The following is a 15,832-nucleotide window of genomic DNA, read 5'->3' as shown; positions in this document are numbered from 1 at the left end:
AGGAAAAGAAAAAAAAAAATCTCTGAACTCTAATGGATTTATTTCTGGCATGAACGTAAAGCACATTATGGGTTATGATTTAAAGTTATGGCATCTCAAGTGGCATCTAGAGTTTGGAGGGTGGAGTCTTCTGTGTTTTTGAAATATTGTCGGATGAATTTCAGGTGGTATTTTGATTTTATTCCTAAAATTTTATATATATCGTGTTTTGGAATGAAATCCTCTATCGGTTTGATTTTGAGGCTTCAGCTGATGATTGACTGTATCTTCAAATAGGAATAGATCGATTTTGAAATCATCACCTGGAGATCATTAAATATCTCTAAAATCTAGAGGATTATGTCTGCAAGTGTTTTTTTTTTTTTTTTCCTCCAACCAAGGATTTAAGCTACTCTCTATTCTTTTAAAAAAAAAAATACCATCATTTGTTTCAGTTGTGTGCTAGCAGTCTTCTTATGAGGCGGTGTCAGTGTGTTTTTAGATGGTAGAGAGCTCCTTTTGGAACAGATCTTTTGCTAGATATCAGGCTCACACGCTCTGGGACAGTTTCTCAGGCACGAACAGAACCGAAGCCAAAACTAAAAAAGAGATAATAGAAGGTGAAGAAGCGGACGAAGGCTTTACCGGCGCGTTTGGTCCAAATCCTCGACCTGGAGACTGTCCCTTTGTGAGCCTCCATCACGTTTTGTTTCTGATGAAAATAATGTCATGCCTTTGTGTGATTTTTCTTTTTTTTCTTTTTTTTTTTGTGACGATGTTATGAGACAGGAGCACGCATGAACCAAACCCATTCCTCCACACACTAAAAGGAGTGTGTTGGTGAACCATTGCTGAGTGTGTATGTGTGTGTGTGTGTTCAAGTTTTGTGTTTTTCTCTTTAAAAAAAAAATTCTCAGTTTTCATTCCGTAGACGCTGTATTTTCTGTATCAGAAATCCAGTTAGTTGATGTTTTTTTTCTTCTTCTTTCCTTCTTCTTTGCTTCTCTTTCACGCTGTAACGCCAGTATCAAGGACAATAAAGCAGCAGGTTCTTGAAACTCTTAGCTGTGTGTCAGACTGGGTTTTGTTTGCTCTGTATTGGCTCTGTCGTCTGGCTGTGGTTTGGTAAATAATGATAATAATAAACTTTATTTATAGCGCAAGTTTCAAGTTAGAAAGTGCTTCACAGTACGAACAAAGCGATAAAAACAACCAAACCAAAAATCAGGAATGATAAAATAAACATGAAAGAGTTCCTAACTGATACTGACACCCTATTGGTTTACACTTTTGATTGATCCCTCCCTGTATTATGTCCCGCCCCAACATCCAACTGGAAGTATATTATATTACAGAAGCCAAGATGCTCTCAAAATGCTGTTTCATTGACTTTAAAGATTCCTGTGGGTAATATGTTCACCCTCAGAATCATCAGTGTATCTCCACACTCTCAAAATCATCATAGCTCAAAATCATAACTGTGTTTCCAGGGTCAGAAATGTTTTCACCCAGCGGCTCGGGGTAAAAATTTCAGTGAAAGTGAAAATAAAGCGGCAAAAAATACCCCCAATAGTTATGAGTTCTCGTCATGTTTTCATAGGTGAATGCGCCTACTGTCCCGTAGTAGGTGATGCGTAGGAGACTATGACATGACGATTCTTTGCAGTGCATTCTGGGAGAGAAAAACGGAGCGGTCTTTGGTCAGAAAACATGAGCACCCCCAAACAGTTGAAAATGTTGGAACCACGCAGCCAGCAGAAGAAAATGTCATCCAATACAAAGCACTGCAGCAACAACAAAAACAACAAACATGGTAAAAAAAAAAAAAAAAAAACTCAACAGGAGGGTGAAGACGGACAGAGAGTCCTCTGGAACTTCCTGCTGCCAGTTTCCAGCAGTGGGAAACAAGTTCAAACTAATCCTAGTGCTACAAATTGAGTGTTTATTTGCCAATATGCAGCGCAAATGTATTATTTCATAGTTCAATAAAATTAGCCCCCAAAAAGGATCAAAATGCCCGTAAAGGTCTGATCAAGAGAAAAAATGAAAAACATCAATGAGAAGTTAATTGGTTATTCTTTTCCATTTGTTTTCTTTCTCCATCAAAAGCTCTTCCAAGCTCCTCAAAATTGTCTCTCTTTGGGTAAAGTAACAGAATGGTCAATAATGAACGAGCCATTAAGAAAATTTCTCCCATGATAATTTCCTTTCATGGAAAACAACGTCTACCGAGGACAAACAGAGGACACACTGCCAGGGAAACACATTTATAGAGAATGTAAATTTGATTGATCATGTAGAAAAGCCTGTCCGCGTTCCCGGCATGACGTCAGAGCCACGGACTCGCGCATCGGGAGCTACGCGGTTAATTGACTGTTAATTGTTTCCTGCAGTGAGAAGCCTTCCAGGTGGATTTACCTTTGTTTCTTCTTCAAGTTCAGTGTGTGCGTTCATGAAACCATGTAAGTCCTTTCACATGTTGTTTTAATGCTCATAGTTTTCAGGAATGTTCATTATCTTTATATTTGTGGAGAAACTGACAGTTTAGATTTCAACATTTTAACGAGGCTTCTGTCTCTGCAACGCTGTCTGCTTAATTGATTTGGTTAATTGGCAGTTGCTTTTACATGTGTCTATGTCTATGGCTAACACTGCAGTTGGATTGAGTTTATGCTTGTAGACATAATTGTCTTTCACTTTTATTTGTATTTCGGCTTATTAACCCTGTAATATGCCTATGTCATATTAGAGTTGGTGGATTGATTTCCTAATTTCAGTGAATGTGGTTTTAGATGTTCAGCCCTTGTAAATTAGTGCAGTAATAGAATTATTATTGTTGGTTTATTACTAAATAATGTAGACCACTTTGTAATATATTTATTTGACTTATTTTCAGACCACACACACACATCCTGCACTTACACAGAGAAATACATATAACCTTCTATGTGAAAATAAAGCCACGTGATCCTCTCCATGATTCTCTGGCTGGAATAATTTCCATAGAGTCTCCTACCCAAACCACTGTATTCCCGAGGCCCCCCTACCTCACCTACCTTGTGGCCTGCTCTGCATCCTGGGGCCTATCCAGTCTACACTGAGGCCTGTGCTGCATCCTGGGGCCTATCCAGTCTACACTGAGGCCTGTGCTGCATCCTGGGGCCTATCCAATCTGCTCTGAGGCCTGTGCTGCATCCTGGGGCCTATCCACCTGCACTGAGGCCTGTGCTGCATCCTGGGGCCTATCCCATCTGCATCAAGGCCTGTGCTGCATCCTGGGGCCTATCGGATCGGGTGCCTCTCCTCTTCCGCGTGGCTCTCCCCTTGCTTGCTCCGCTGCTGGCTTCCTCCCTGTGTGCTCGCTGCTCTGCTGCTGGCCTACCTCCGACTCAGGTGCCTCTCTTCCTTTCCCCTTTCCCCACTTCCATAGCCGACACACACACACTCACACGTAGGCTACATTTACAAACTGGACTCCCCCATAAACTGACCTGAACTATTTCACAAATCGAACCACTTTTACTGAAACGCCTCACAAATCGAACTATATCACAACCTTGCAAACTGAATTGCAGTACTGATAATGAAATTTCCTTTTGCGTTGCTTATTGCGCTCTCGCTCTGGAACTATGGGTTAAGCGTCCATCGTCGGGAGAGTGTACCAGGGGAGGAGCACTCTCCGCCGGTCGTGCCAAGCGCGCTCACTAGCACTTTCCCCTATGAACTGCACGGGCAGATGCCGAGACATCCCCATGCGGACTTTTTCAATTCCTTTGACTTGCTTCGCCTTCTGTGCCTTTCTGTTTTGAAAAGCTGTTTTGTGTTTTCTGAGAATTCTCTTGCTGACTTTGTTAACATGATACATTCTAAAAATGAGTCGCCCTACAGTGTTACAAAACAGAGATATCTGATTTTTCTTTTATTGTTAATCTCCGGTAATGTGCAGCCTAACCCTGGCCCAGCTGACACTGACATTAAGGTTTGTAATACTCCGGCTGACTTTAAGTGCAGATCTGGTCTGGGTGTTATTCATCTGAACATACGTAGTGTGCTCCCTAAAATTGATTCATTATGTATCTGGGCTAAATCAACTGATGCCGACGTTATTGTCCTATCTGAAACCTGGCTCACTAAATCTATTACGGATAAAGTTATCTCTATTGGCGGGTATAATGTTTATCGAGCTGATCGCCCCAAGAGAGGGGGTGGGGTAGCTATTTTTGTAAAAAGCAAATTTCATGTGAATGTCGTGCTCTCTAAATCTGTCGGCAAACAATTGGAGTTTCTGGCCCTAAATATTGAGATATCTAAAGGGTTTTGTTTCACTATAGTTGGGTGCTACAGACCGCCGTCGGCTGTTGCTGATGCACTCCCAACGCTCTCGCAGTTACTATCACAGCTGCAGTACAGCGAGATCATTCTGACAGGTGACCTAAATTGGGATATCTATATCTGACAGTTTTAAAGATCTCTGTAGCTCACTAAATATTACCCAAATTATCGGGTGCCCCACACACCCTAACCCCAAATACCCAGAGAAATCATCTTTAATTGATCTGTTTTTAACTAATGCTCCCCACAAGTACTCTGAGACTGGTGTTTTCGCAAACGATGTTAGTGATCACTGTGTAATTGCTGCAATTAGAAACGCCAAAATTCCCAAGTCCAAGCCTCGCTTTGTTAGAAAACGAGATATGAAACACTTTTCTGAACAAGGTTTCTTACATGATCTATTCTACCACGACTGGGAAAAAATCGATCTTATTGATGATGTTGAAAATTGGTTTTCGCATATAGTGGATAAACATGTTCCTGTACGAAGGTTTAGAGTGAAGGGACGAGACAACGCTTGGTTTTCCCCTGATCTGGCTAAGTTACTCCATGAGAGAAATTTGGCCTGGGCGAAGGCTAGGAAAACAGGGACTGAGGCCGATTGGCTCCATTTTAGGCAACTACGCAATCGTTTCACTTCATTTACCAGACGAGTTTCAGTTTTGAGACTAACAATTTGAATAATCCCAAGAAATTCTGGAAAGCTATCAAATCTATTTCGGCCAATGATATTCGAAATGAACTGCCTCCTTGCATTGTCAAGGACACCAGATCCATTTCTGATAAATCTGCTATGCTGGAATGTTTCAATGAGCACTTCATTGCCTCTCTGTTTAACCAGTCCCTGCCTTTAAAAACCTTGCCTTCCTCAGACATGATTGCTGATTGTATTTTTGAGGGTCAGTCCTTTTATTTTGTTCCCTTCTCTGCTGATGAAGTTCACAGAGCTCTTCTTTCACTGGACACCAAAAAACCTGCAGGTCCAGATAATCTGGAACCATATTTTTTTAAACTTACAGCTGATTCTATTGCTAAACCCTTATCAAGCATCTTTAACCTCACTGTCTCTCAAAATGTCATCCCAAAAATGTGGAAATCTGCCCATGTTCTCCCTCTGTCAAAAGGGGGGGACCCTACATCACTAAACAATTATAGGCCTATTTCCAACTTAACCGTCTTGTCAACGCTAATAATATCCTTTCATTGTACCAGTCTGGCTTCAGAAAACAACACAGTACCATCACGGCATCCCTAAAGGTTGTCAATGATATAATTGAGTCACTGGATCACAAAAAAACCTGTGCCGCTCTTTTTATTGATCTTTCGAAGGCCTTCGACACAGTTGACCACCTCATCCTGAAGCAACGGCTGCTCAATATCGGGTTGTCTGAGCAGGCTGTTGGCTGGTTTGAAAATTACCTCTCTGAAAGGACACAATGTGTCAAATTTGATGGCACTTCCTCCAGTGTACTACATGTTGCTGTTTTGGCTCCACCTTTGTTTACTATCTATATTAACAACCCGGGTCAAAATGTTCCTAATGCACTGTTTCATTTTTATGCCGACGATACTGTAATTTACTGCTGCGGTGCCACCCTTGCTCAATCACTTGAGTATTTGCAGTTTGCCTTTGGTATTGTAGAGTCACGGTTGTTGAAGTTGTCTGAAACTTGTGTTGAATGCTGCAAAAACTAAATTGATGTTGTTTTCTAATGCCAGAAAGACATGAGCTCCTCTTCCTGACATTGTAACCTTGCAGGGCAGTCAGATTGAATTGGTGTCACAATACAAGTATCTAGGTATTTTAATTGATGATCGTTTAACTTTTAAACTTCACACTGAAAACTTAGTAAAGAAACTGAAGCGTAAGCTAGGTTTTTATTTTAGAAATAAATCCTGCTTTTCCTTTGTTGCCAGGAAAAAATTGGTTGAGGCTACGTTCCTGCCCTTGCTTGATTATGGCGATCTGTTGTACATGCACGCCTCTGCCCAGTGCTTGCATTGGTTGGATACTGTATACCACAGCGCTCTGAGGTTTGTCACAGGCTGCAAAGCTCTCACTCATCATTGGACCCTATATGCCAGAGTTCAGTGGCCTTCATTGGCCTTGCGCAGACTCACGCATTGGTACATATTTATTTACAAGTCCATCCTCGGGCTGCTCCCCTCTTACCTGTGTGAGTATATCTCACTCAAAACCAGTAATTATTGTTTGCGCTCTAATGACACCCTCTTACTGTCTGTCCCTAAGGTTCGCACTGAACTTGGCAAACAGGCCTTTATGTTCTCCGCCCCTGCAGCCTGGAACCACTTGCAGACAGATTTGCAGCTTGATGTGCTGATCCCGATTAGGGCGTTCAAAAATGTAGTAAAGGGTTTGGAGGCAAATTCATTTGGAACTTGCACTTGCTTCCTTAGCTAGACCTGTTTCCTCCAGTCCGTCTTTTAGACGTATGATTCTACGAGTTGCATGTGTGTATGTTTTGTTTTACATGCTTTTAATGTTGCTTGTATGTTGTTTGAAACTTTGTATTGCTGCTATCTTGGCCAGGGCTCCCTCGAAAAAGAGATCTTGTAATCTCAATGGGACTCACCTGGTTAAATAAAGGTTTAATTAACCTCACAGATCATGTCAGGATCCAGATGTCCAATTAAAACAATCTTTTCTTCATGTCCTCATCGATGAATTACTAAATTAGCCATAACAACTTAGTAAATCTTCATTTCATTATCTCAACTTCACTGCTACAAAAGTGATGTTACTGTTGCAAGAATATATAAACATATATAAAGTAGGGTTCTGCAGTGAGCTTGCAAATGAGGTCCTATTCCTCTGAAAAAAGTTATTTGTACACAAATAATAGTTGAAATAATGTTTTTATTTGCAAGAATAATCATGAAGGATTCTTAAAATGATTAGTACAATTTCAGTGAAGTTCATGTTACGATCACAAATCTAAAGATGATTACAGTTAAATGTGAATTTAAAAAAAATTCTGACATATTTGCATTAAAATAAAACCAGAAATTCACTTCTCAGAAAGCAAAAATCTTTGACTCCTCCATTTTTTCATATCAGTTGTTCTGAGTAAGAGCATCAGCTAAATGCCTACAATAGAAATGTAATCACATAACAGGCATTTAAATCAGTATGAAAGAAGTCTACAAAAAACCTTCTCCCACTTATTTCCCCCCTGCAAATACATTTGACTATGCTAATTGACCTTTAAATTCAGTCTTCATCATATACCAAAAAAGTCATAGTAGATTAACATTTTGACAACCTAATAATCTAAAAACCTAATAATTAATCAATTTCCTTTTTTATAATTACTGTAAGATTTCCACTTAAAGGACAGTCACTACTAATGTGAGCCTCATACCACTCTTAGCACAATAGGAGTTCATTCCTCAAACTGTCGACCACTATCAAATTCACTTACAAAATATTTATTGCAAACTCGTCACGTCATCCGAATGCTTGTATTTAACAATGTCTTCAAGATTTGAAAACTATGGAAATTTGTTCTTTGCGAGTTCAAGAGTAGAATAAGCTTCAGCTGATTGTTAAAGACTAACTAAACATCAAACCCAAACCTGTATACAGCCTGACATCTAAAGGTAAAAATCATGCTACAGAAATTGCCATCTGCTATTGGCTGATCTTTGGTGTCAAGTGAGGTGGGGGCTTTACATGGATTTGGGTTTGGTGTTAAGTTACTCTTAAGTTTCATCCAGGGTTAGGGTTACAGGCTGTGGTCTGGAGGTTGGGAGTGCTGCCTGGGCTGAAATCCAGGCACCATTCTAGAAAACAAGTTCCTACTGCTAGCACCATTTGTCCACACTATTAAAAGATGATAATACAGTAAAATAACATAATACTGATGAATGACTGATGCAGTTTCTTCCTTCCCCCTAGGGTGTCCTGAAAGACTAATTCACCAGTGGAGGCTTGCTATGCCTAGAGAGAGAGGGCTAGTAGTTTTACTTTGCTAGATTTATGACCTATCCTTGTATCTAGACTTTATTTTAGCCAACCAAGTTTAAAGTACAGGCCACCCTGGCGAGAGCAAACTATTACCCCTGAGAAAGTGTCAGTAGGCTTCTGTGGTCCCAGGCTCAGAGAAAAGGAAAAAAGGAAAAATAAAAAGAATGATGGAGTCTTGGTTTTGTCTTTCTGAGTTTTTATTAAAGCTAAGTCCACTACATAACAATCCCTTTCAGAGGGTTCAGCTGTCTTAAAAAAAAAAGGAAGTAGAAGTGCTGTCGAAGTAATTTTTGCAGCAAGCAGGCTGGATATATATAGCATGCGTCTGTGGGGTGTCTCCCCTCTAAACTAAACACAATTTTATTATCATACATCAGCCACATGACTACAGTCATAGGCGGTTCTTTATTTCTTATTGTCACTTGGGTTATAGTAAGCTTTGTTACTCTCTGCCATATGGTTTTAATTCCAGGCGGTACATATCTTAATAATTTCTTCATACATTTTAGTTTCTGCAAGCAAAGCAAAAGGCATAATGCAAAGTTTTATATTGTTATACATATATCACTTGTGTACAGAGCACAGTAACATACAACACACAGACACTTTAATGGTTATATACCTGTCTCCAGTTGTCTATAATTCACAGGCCCTTCAGTGTACCAAGTTTACAAAACCTCTATGGTGGCTTATATCATGAGATCTCTAGGTTACATACAGTTCATGAACTATTTTTGACAATTCTTCTCTCTTGTGACTTCCTGAACCCAACTAGCTGCCTCTCTCTGTCTCCTTTCCCTTCTCTTTTCTTTCCACACATATTTTTTCATCTGTGTCTTGCTGACCCCTGGTCCCGCCCTTTCCAAGGCCTGTTGCATCCTAGTGGATGCGCCTACAACCCCTCACGCCATTCCAGCAGTGGGTTTAACACTGATAACCACTAATAATAAAGATCAATGACTAAAATATTATTGTACTCTTAGAAAGATTTAAAGAAGAATTTCAACCATAATACATCTGAACTCTACATGGCATCAGCCCTCATGGCAACTAATTCTTCATTGACATTTGCTTCTATTTGTTTCTTTGATTTTCAGTGACGCACCCTTCTAATTATTTGTCTACACATCAGTAACATGAAAATACCGTGGAAGACACCGAGACTGACGCAGACGACCCAAATGATGACTGATGACCAGAATAGTGCTCTCTGTCTTAAGGTTGACACTTGTCCAACAGCCTGTCCACTGACACCACCTTCTCTGTATAAACCAGCATCAGATGACCACACTCGTCTTCATCACTGACCCAGCCTTGCAGCGTAATCTTAGAAGTTGTTTGATTTAGCCCATGAAAAGTCAGGAGAACTCTGTCAGACAAAAGCTGGCAGTCGAACACAGGCGAAGATCCAGGGCGCAAGTACAAAACGTCTGTGGCGTTGTCCTTTGCACAGTTGTCAATGGTGACTGAGCCCTGGTGGAAAGCCAACATGTAGATGTCATTCCCGTCACCCCCAATCAGGTAATCTCCACCGGTGGACACCAGAATGTCGTTGCCGTCCGAGCCTTTGAGGAGGGCAGCTTCGTAACCCGACACCAAGATGTCGGAGTAGATGGTACCGATCACAGTCTCCACATCCTTCAACACGTCCCCCTCGGCATCAGCCTGACGGCATTCTCCACTCAGCAGGTTGACGTAAACCCCCTCACCCTTGTCGTGATCGCCCTGGTACACAACGGTGTCTCTGCCTGGACCTCCATCCACTAGGTCAGCCCCTGGTCCGGGAATGAAGACGTCCCGGCCGGAGTTTCCCATCATGGTGTCATTTCCGTCCTCTCCGTGAAGAGTGTCGTCTCCCAAGCCGCCAATCAGAATGTCATTTCCGTTCCCTCCTATCAAGGTGTCATTTCCTTCACCTCCCTCCAAGGCATCATCCTTCCAACCTCCAATCAGCGCGTTGTCCTGATCATTACCTAGGATGTGATTGGACTGCGAGGGACAACCTTGCACTGTGTGTACCTTTGATAGATTTCTCTGAGAGTTAAGATCCAAGCGGCAGTCAACCTGTGTTTGTGTGTTTGTCAGAGTCACTTTGAAAGCTTCCATCTGAAGGAGAGGGCCGCCTCTTGTTGTGTTTAGAAATTTTAAATTAAAATTTACTCCATCAGAGCTCTGAAAGTTTAGGTGCTGATATTTAGGACCATAATTGTATTTGAGCAGACTGAATGTAAAGTTGTCTCCTTTGGTAGTGATTGTCACACCCAGATCTTCCTTGTCCCCATCCAGTGTGATTTGGCCACCACTAAGGAAATCCATATCAACCAACACAGTATCTAGGTTTTGATCTTCTGCAAAATTATCAATAATCATGTCATTTCCATACCCATGTTTGACAGTGTAAGTATCTTTCCCTTCACCCCCAAACATCAGTGCACCTCCAGTGTAAGGATCCAGCAAATTCCCTTTGCTGTTTCCAACCATGATGTCAAAACCAGAAGATCCATACATTTCTATCACTGAGTCAGTGTGATTCATCTTCGCCAGGCCCTGGAGGCCACTTAAGACTCTCTCTGATTCTCTGCTGCTATTTCTGAAAAACTTGTCAAATTTGTGAAAATTGTCCTCCTCTTCTTCTGAATTAAATGACCATGTCTGCTGTTGTATTTGGAGCGAATCAAGCAGTCTACGTTCCTGGTTTCTATAATCAACAGTTATGGGCAGCTTTAAAGAACCGCCACAGCTGCTGATGTTGGACATTAGTTCAAATGTTATTCCATCACTGGTCTGGATCTGCAGGTGCTGATTCCTCCTTGAATAAAACCAGTCCTGTAAAACAACATCTTTTGTGCCATTTACTGATAGTATGACATGCTGTCCTTCACAAGAACATGTTATGTACTGATATTGTTCTTTCAGGAAGAGGACATCTGTGGCCTGATCTGGTGATTGGTTGTTGATGGTTTTTATTCCTTGGCCTGGTGTGACAACGTACCAGTCCCCTCCTCCCCTTCCCTGAAGAAAATCACTTCCTCCTCCTGGAACTATTGTGTTGCGTTCCTTATTCCCTTGGATGACATCATTCAACTTGGATCCTCGAACCTCTGTCACGCTGTGGAAGGCCTCGTCCTTCTCAAGGTCCACCACCAGAGCAGATGGGGAGTTTCTGTAGTCAATGCTGTGACTTCTTATGCACTTGGTGAATGGGTCAGTTTGCATGCAGTCAGACTTATTATCCGAGATTGCGAAAGTGACCAGATCCTTTGTGATGACAAGCAAGTGTCTGTCTGCCTCTGATCGGAACCAGTTCACTAAAGTCACTTCACATTCATCAACTGTATCGTCATAAAAAGGCTTCAGAATGAGATCATCATCTTCCACCCTGACTTTAAAGGTGTGGAGATTTGCTTCTATGATGGCCAGGTCTGTTTCATTGTCTCTGGAGTAATTTTCAATCAACACCAAAGATTTTTTTCTGTCTTTCACCATGTATATGTCCTCTCCTTCTCCACCAATCAAACGATCTCGACCTCCCCCTCCATCCATCAAATTCTTTTCTCCATTTCCTATTAGTGTGTCATCGTATGAAGACCCAAAAATGTTTGTAACAGTATGTAGGAGTGGCTGTGATGCGTCCACTGTCCCACCGTGGTTGTTAGACATTTTGTTAATTCCTCTGGCCACTAGCTGGACAGAGGAAATCACCATGGAGGAAATCTCAAACAAGACTCCATCTCCTGACATCATGTTCATGTGGCGATATAATTCCCCTAAAAACCAGTTTTGTATTGTTACAGTGTGGCTGTCCTCGTACCTTAAAACAACATCATTTCCCGATTTAGACACAGAAATCTGACTGTAATCAACACTAAAATTAAGTGTATCTGGTGATTTGGCAGGATCATAGTTGTTGATGATGGTTTTCCCTCCTTTGTCAGGAATAATATAGGTGTCTTTGCCACCAGAGCCCTCTACATAGCTTTTCTGGGGACCAAGAAAGAATGTGTCATCGCCTGGTTCACCATAAAGCTGGTAATGGTAACTTAACATGATTTCAATCACATGTTTGTCCTCTGCTTTCTGAACAGCAAAAAAACGATTTGATTCTCTATTGCCCTTGTATGTCCCGTATCTTGAATATGATGCGGCTTCATAACCTGAAACCACTGTCACAGAGCCAGCTGGTATGAACATGAGAACTTTTTTCTGTAGTGTCTTGTATTCTAACTGATGTGACTCTCCTAGGCCAAGAATAATATCCTTACTCCCTTGAGTATCAATATTCCAACATCTTTTCCCAAAACTCTCATTGCTAGATTCAAAATAATCCATGCAGAATTCAGACTGACCCTGGTCTGCAAGGCAAAAGCTTATACCCCCTCCATTCCAAGAAGAGTCACCACCACTAAAATCAATGGCACTCGTTCCATCCTGTTCCTTTGTAACTGTATAATACTTGTGATAGTCTGATATTTGTGCAACAAGTCTATGTCCCTCTTCAATTTCCTCATAATGCCAATCGTAAAAAAAGCTGTCCACATAAATTTCAAATTGCAAAAGGCCTTTCCCAAAGCCAACAAAAAAAGCCTGTATTTTATCCAAAACTCCTGCATCCATTGGGAGGCTCTGAAGTTCATTCTGGATGCCCATATAGATATCATCAATAGCCATTCGGACTACAGATAGAGCCACGGTTATAGGCGCTATAAATGGTGCCAGTTCAGGTTGAACCATTTCAATAACATCCAATTCAACCATTCCAATATCTAAGACTGCATCAATAACTCCCAACGTGTCACCTCTTTCCAAGTCTTGTTCAATGTTGTATATTCCAAATCCAATCCCCACTACTGGTATAACTTTCATACCGGCCTTCATTGCAGGGCTTTCCATGACTGATACTACAGCTTTGGCGACCCTGGTCTCTGAAGACAAAGCTTGTTTTGCAACAAAAGCCATTGTCATACCTGTTACTCCATGTACTGTCTGCAAAGATGCTATTACACCATCCTTAATGTCTCCCTGTTCAAAAGCACGAACAGCTCCTTTCATCCCTAGCATGAGGCCCAGTGCCCCAACAGCAGTTCCAGCATGCTCTACATGCTTGTTGACTTGATGGGAGGAGAGTGAACCCTGCATCTCCAGGTCATGAACTGCTGCTTCAATGCTCTTCAACAGCTTTTCATTGTACTGTTGGCCCTCGGGAGCTAAGTCGACCCTAAACTCAGCAGGTTCGGCATTAATGTCCTCAGATATCAGACATATGAATTGTCCATTCTCCATCCTGGCACTGCCCTCCTTGAGGTGTATTCCTGACAAATGATCACCATATTTTGCCTTCAGTTGATTGTGGATTTCTTCAGCAAATGATGCTGATGCTCTGGAGTAATATGATGCGAGTTTGAAGGAGTTTTCAGATTCTGAGGCAGAATTTAAGTCTCGAAACGTTACATCGCCATCATCCAAGCCTCCTAAAGTGCCAGATGTTGGTGTCTGTTCACTATTTCCAGACGATGTTGGCTGTTGTTGAATGTTTTTTTTTAAATTATCGTGATCACTTTCAAAATTACTTTGTTCAAGTGAATTTGCTTCAAATACCCCATTTTGTACTGCAATGTCAGAAATGCGAGAAACTACATCGTTGTTTGTTTCTGACCATGATTTGAACATTTTGGCTTCTGCCTTTATCAGGTTTTGAAGGCAATGCATTAATTTTTTGTACTTTGTATTTTGTAATTTGATAGAGCCTTTGGATGTGGATGAGCCACTAAACCCGCGCCTGCTTGGGTCAATCCAAGTTCCCCCTTTTGCCATTGGGTGGTCATTGAAAAAAAGATTGAATCCTTTCTCTCTGATATTATTGTCTGTGCTTTGGACCATATCCAGGGCCATAAGGACCAGAGGAAATGTCCGGAAATTTCTGGCAGACTCAGATATAATTGATGCTGTGAAGTATGTGTTGTACCATGCCTCGGTAGACAGAGATGGGCGAGTTGTGTGTTCACCTAGAAAAGTATCTTTCACATATTGAACATAACTCTCTTTGGCATTCTCTACATTATTAGTGAGAACGTTTTCTTGTATGTCCCTGTATTTATGTTTGTCTATTTGTTTAATAATACAAACTTTAACTTCACTAATTTTATCCTCACTTTGTATTTGATTGTTGTCAAGCTTTTTTCCAACTGGATACACATACAAATTTTGGGGATCAACCACATATATCCAGTCATTTACCATCAAGTATGTGGGCTTATTTTCTCCAGTTTTTGCATAGTGACGAATAACATTCAAAACATCTTTCCCTGATGTAATCTCATAACAGTTAGAAAGAACATCTCTTAGTTGATGGTCATCTACTATCCATTTTATGTTACCACTTTGTTCTTTTTCTCCAATTACATATTTATTTCCAATTTGTTGTAGGTTGTTGGTATCAATTCTCCGGGGGTGGGGACGGTCTGAGTGAAAGATTCCCCAGGTCAGTGCCTCAAGTTCATCACAGGCATTTTTTATATCCACAGCCTCATTTTGATTCAATGTTTTAAAAACATCAGCATCAATAAATGTCCGTGGATCATTTGGCCAGTTTTTTCTGTACTCCAGAAAACGATTTTTTGGCCTTTGATTAACTAGAATGTTTTTTTCATTGGTAAAAATGGGTTCTCCTTTATTGCCTGGCTGATTTCTAATGATTACATCTCCATTCCTATCCAGGGTTGCCACCACTTTCTTACTGTCATCTTTATGTCTCCACTCCAGTCCAGTTGGGGTTATTTCTTGGGTGATTTTCTCCCCTGTGTGCCTGACCTGGAGCACAGTGTCCCTCAGGTGCAGCTCTGTCTCGATGTGGGCAGTCTCATGGATCTCTCTCAACAGGGTTTCGATGAATTCTTTATCTGATCCAACCTCACAGGCCACCACACTTGTTGTTTTGATTTGGTCGCCGACTCTGAAGGTTCGTCCAATGATTTCAGCCACATCTTTGGCATTGTACCCTGCCAGTCTCAACTTTCCTGTGTCGTCTCTCGTCCCGTGGCCTACGAGTACCAGTCGGCTGTCCTCTGACAGAGGCACCGAGTCACCATGAATCAGTTTGGGTTTTTGATGCTCATCAAGAACGTAGACAGAACTGACAGCAGGGTGCTTCTCATAAAGATAAGCTGCGGCTTTTCTAACAACAGGATCGTCTTCCATTATGAGGATCTGCTGGTTGTCATACTGTGTGGTGTGATCAACTGGTCTCTTCGGAATACGGTACCTCGAAACCAAATCGGTTTCATTAATTTGATTCATGACTTGGTAAACCTGTTGATTGTCCTGGCTAGTCTCCAAGACCGCTTTAATGCCATGGATCATAAAACCGCGAATGAAGTCACGTTGAAAGGCTGTGGTCGTGTTGCCATCCAGGGAGAAAACCGGTGCTGCTTCCAGCGATGGTTTTAAGATTAGCTCTGCTAGTGATGAGCCGGAGTAACCATAAACAGTTTGTCCGTCTTCTGAAACACTTCCAAATATCTTCACCACTGTGTAGCT

General features: G+C 41.4%; 1 protein-coding gene across 1 annotated transcript in view; it reads left to right on the top strand.

The window, feature by feature from the left end:
- LOC139648435 (phosphatidylinositol 3-kinase regulatory subunit alpha-like) overlaps nucleotides 1–1,040 on the top strand; it is a 5,663-nt gene extending 4,623 nt beyond the window's left edge. The window contains exon 2 of the mRNA XM_071524554.1: nucleotides 1–1,040. This exon is cut by the window's left edge and continues 2,866 nt beyond it. The gene's annotated coding sequence lies outside the window, so the exon portion shown is untranslated.
- The last annotated feature ends 14,792 nt before the right edge of the window (nucleotides 1,041–15,832 follow it).

The sequence above is a fragment of the Centroberyx affinis genome, unplaced genomic scaffold, assembly GCF_046629955.1.
Source record: "Centroberyx affinis isolate AG114_WGS23_722 - 3 ecotype Tasmania unplaced genomic scaffold, CSIRO-AGI_Caff_v1 ptg001200l_1, whole genome shotgun sequence".
NCBI lineage: Eukaryota > Metazoa > Chordata > Actinopteri > Beryciformes > Berycidae > Centroberyx > Centroberyx affinis.
Note: the sequence above shows the minus strand (reverse complement) of the source record. Positions and strands in the feature narration are given on the sequence as shown.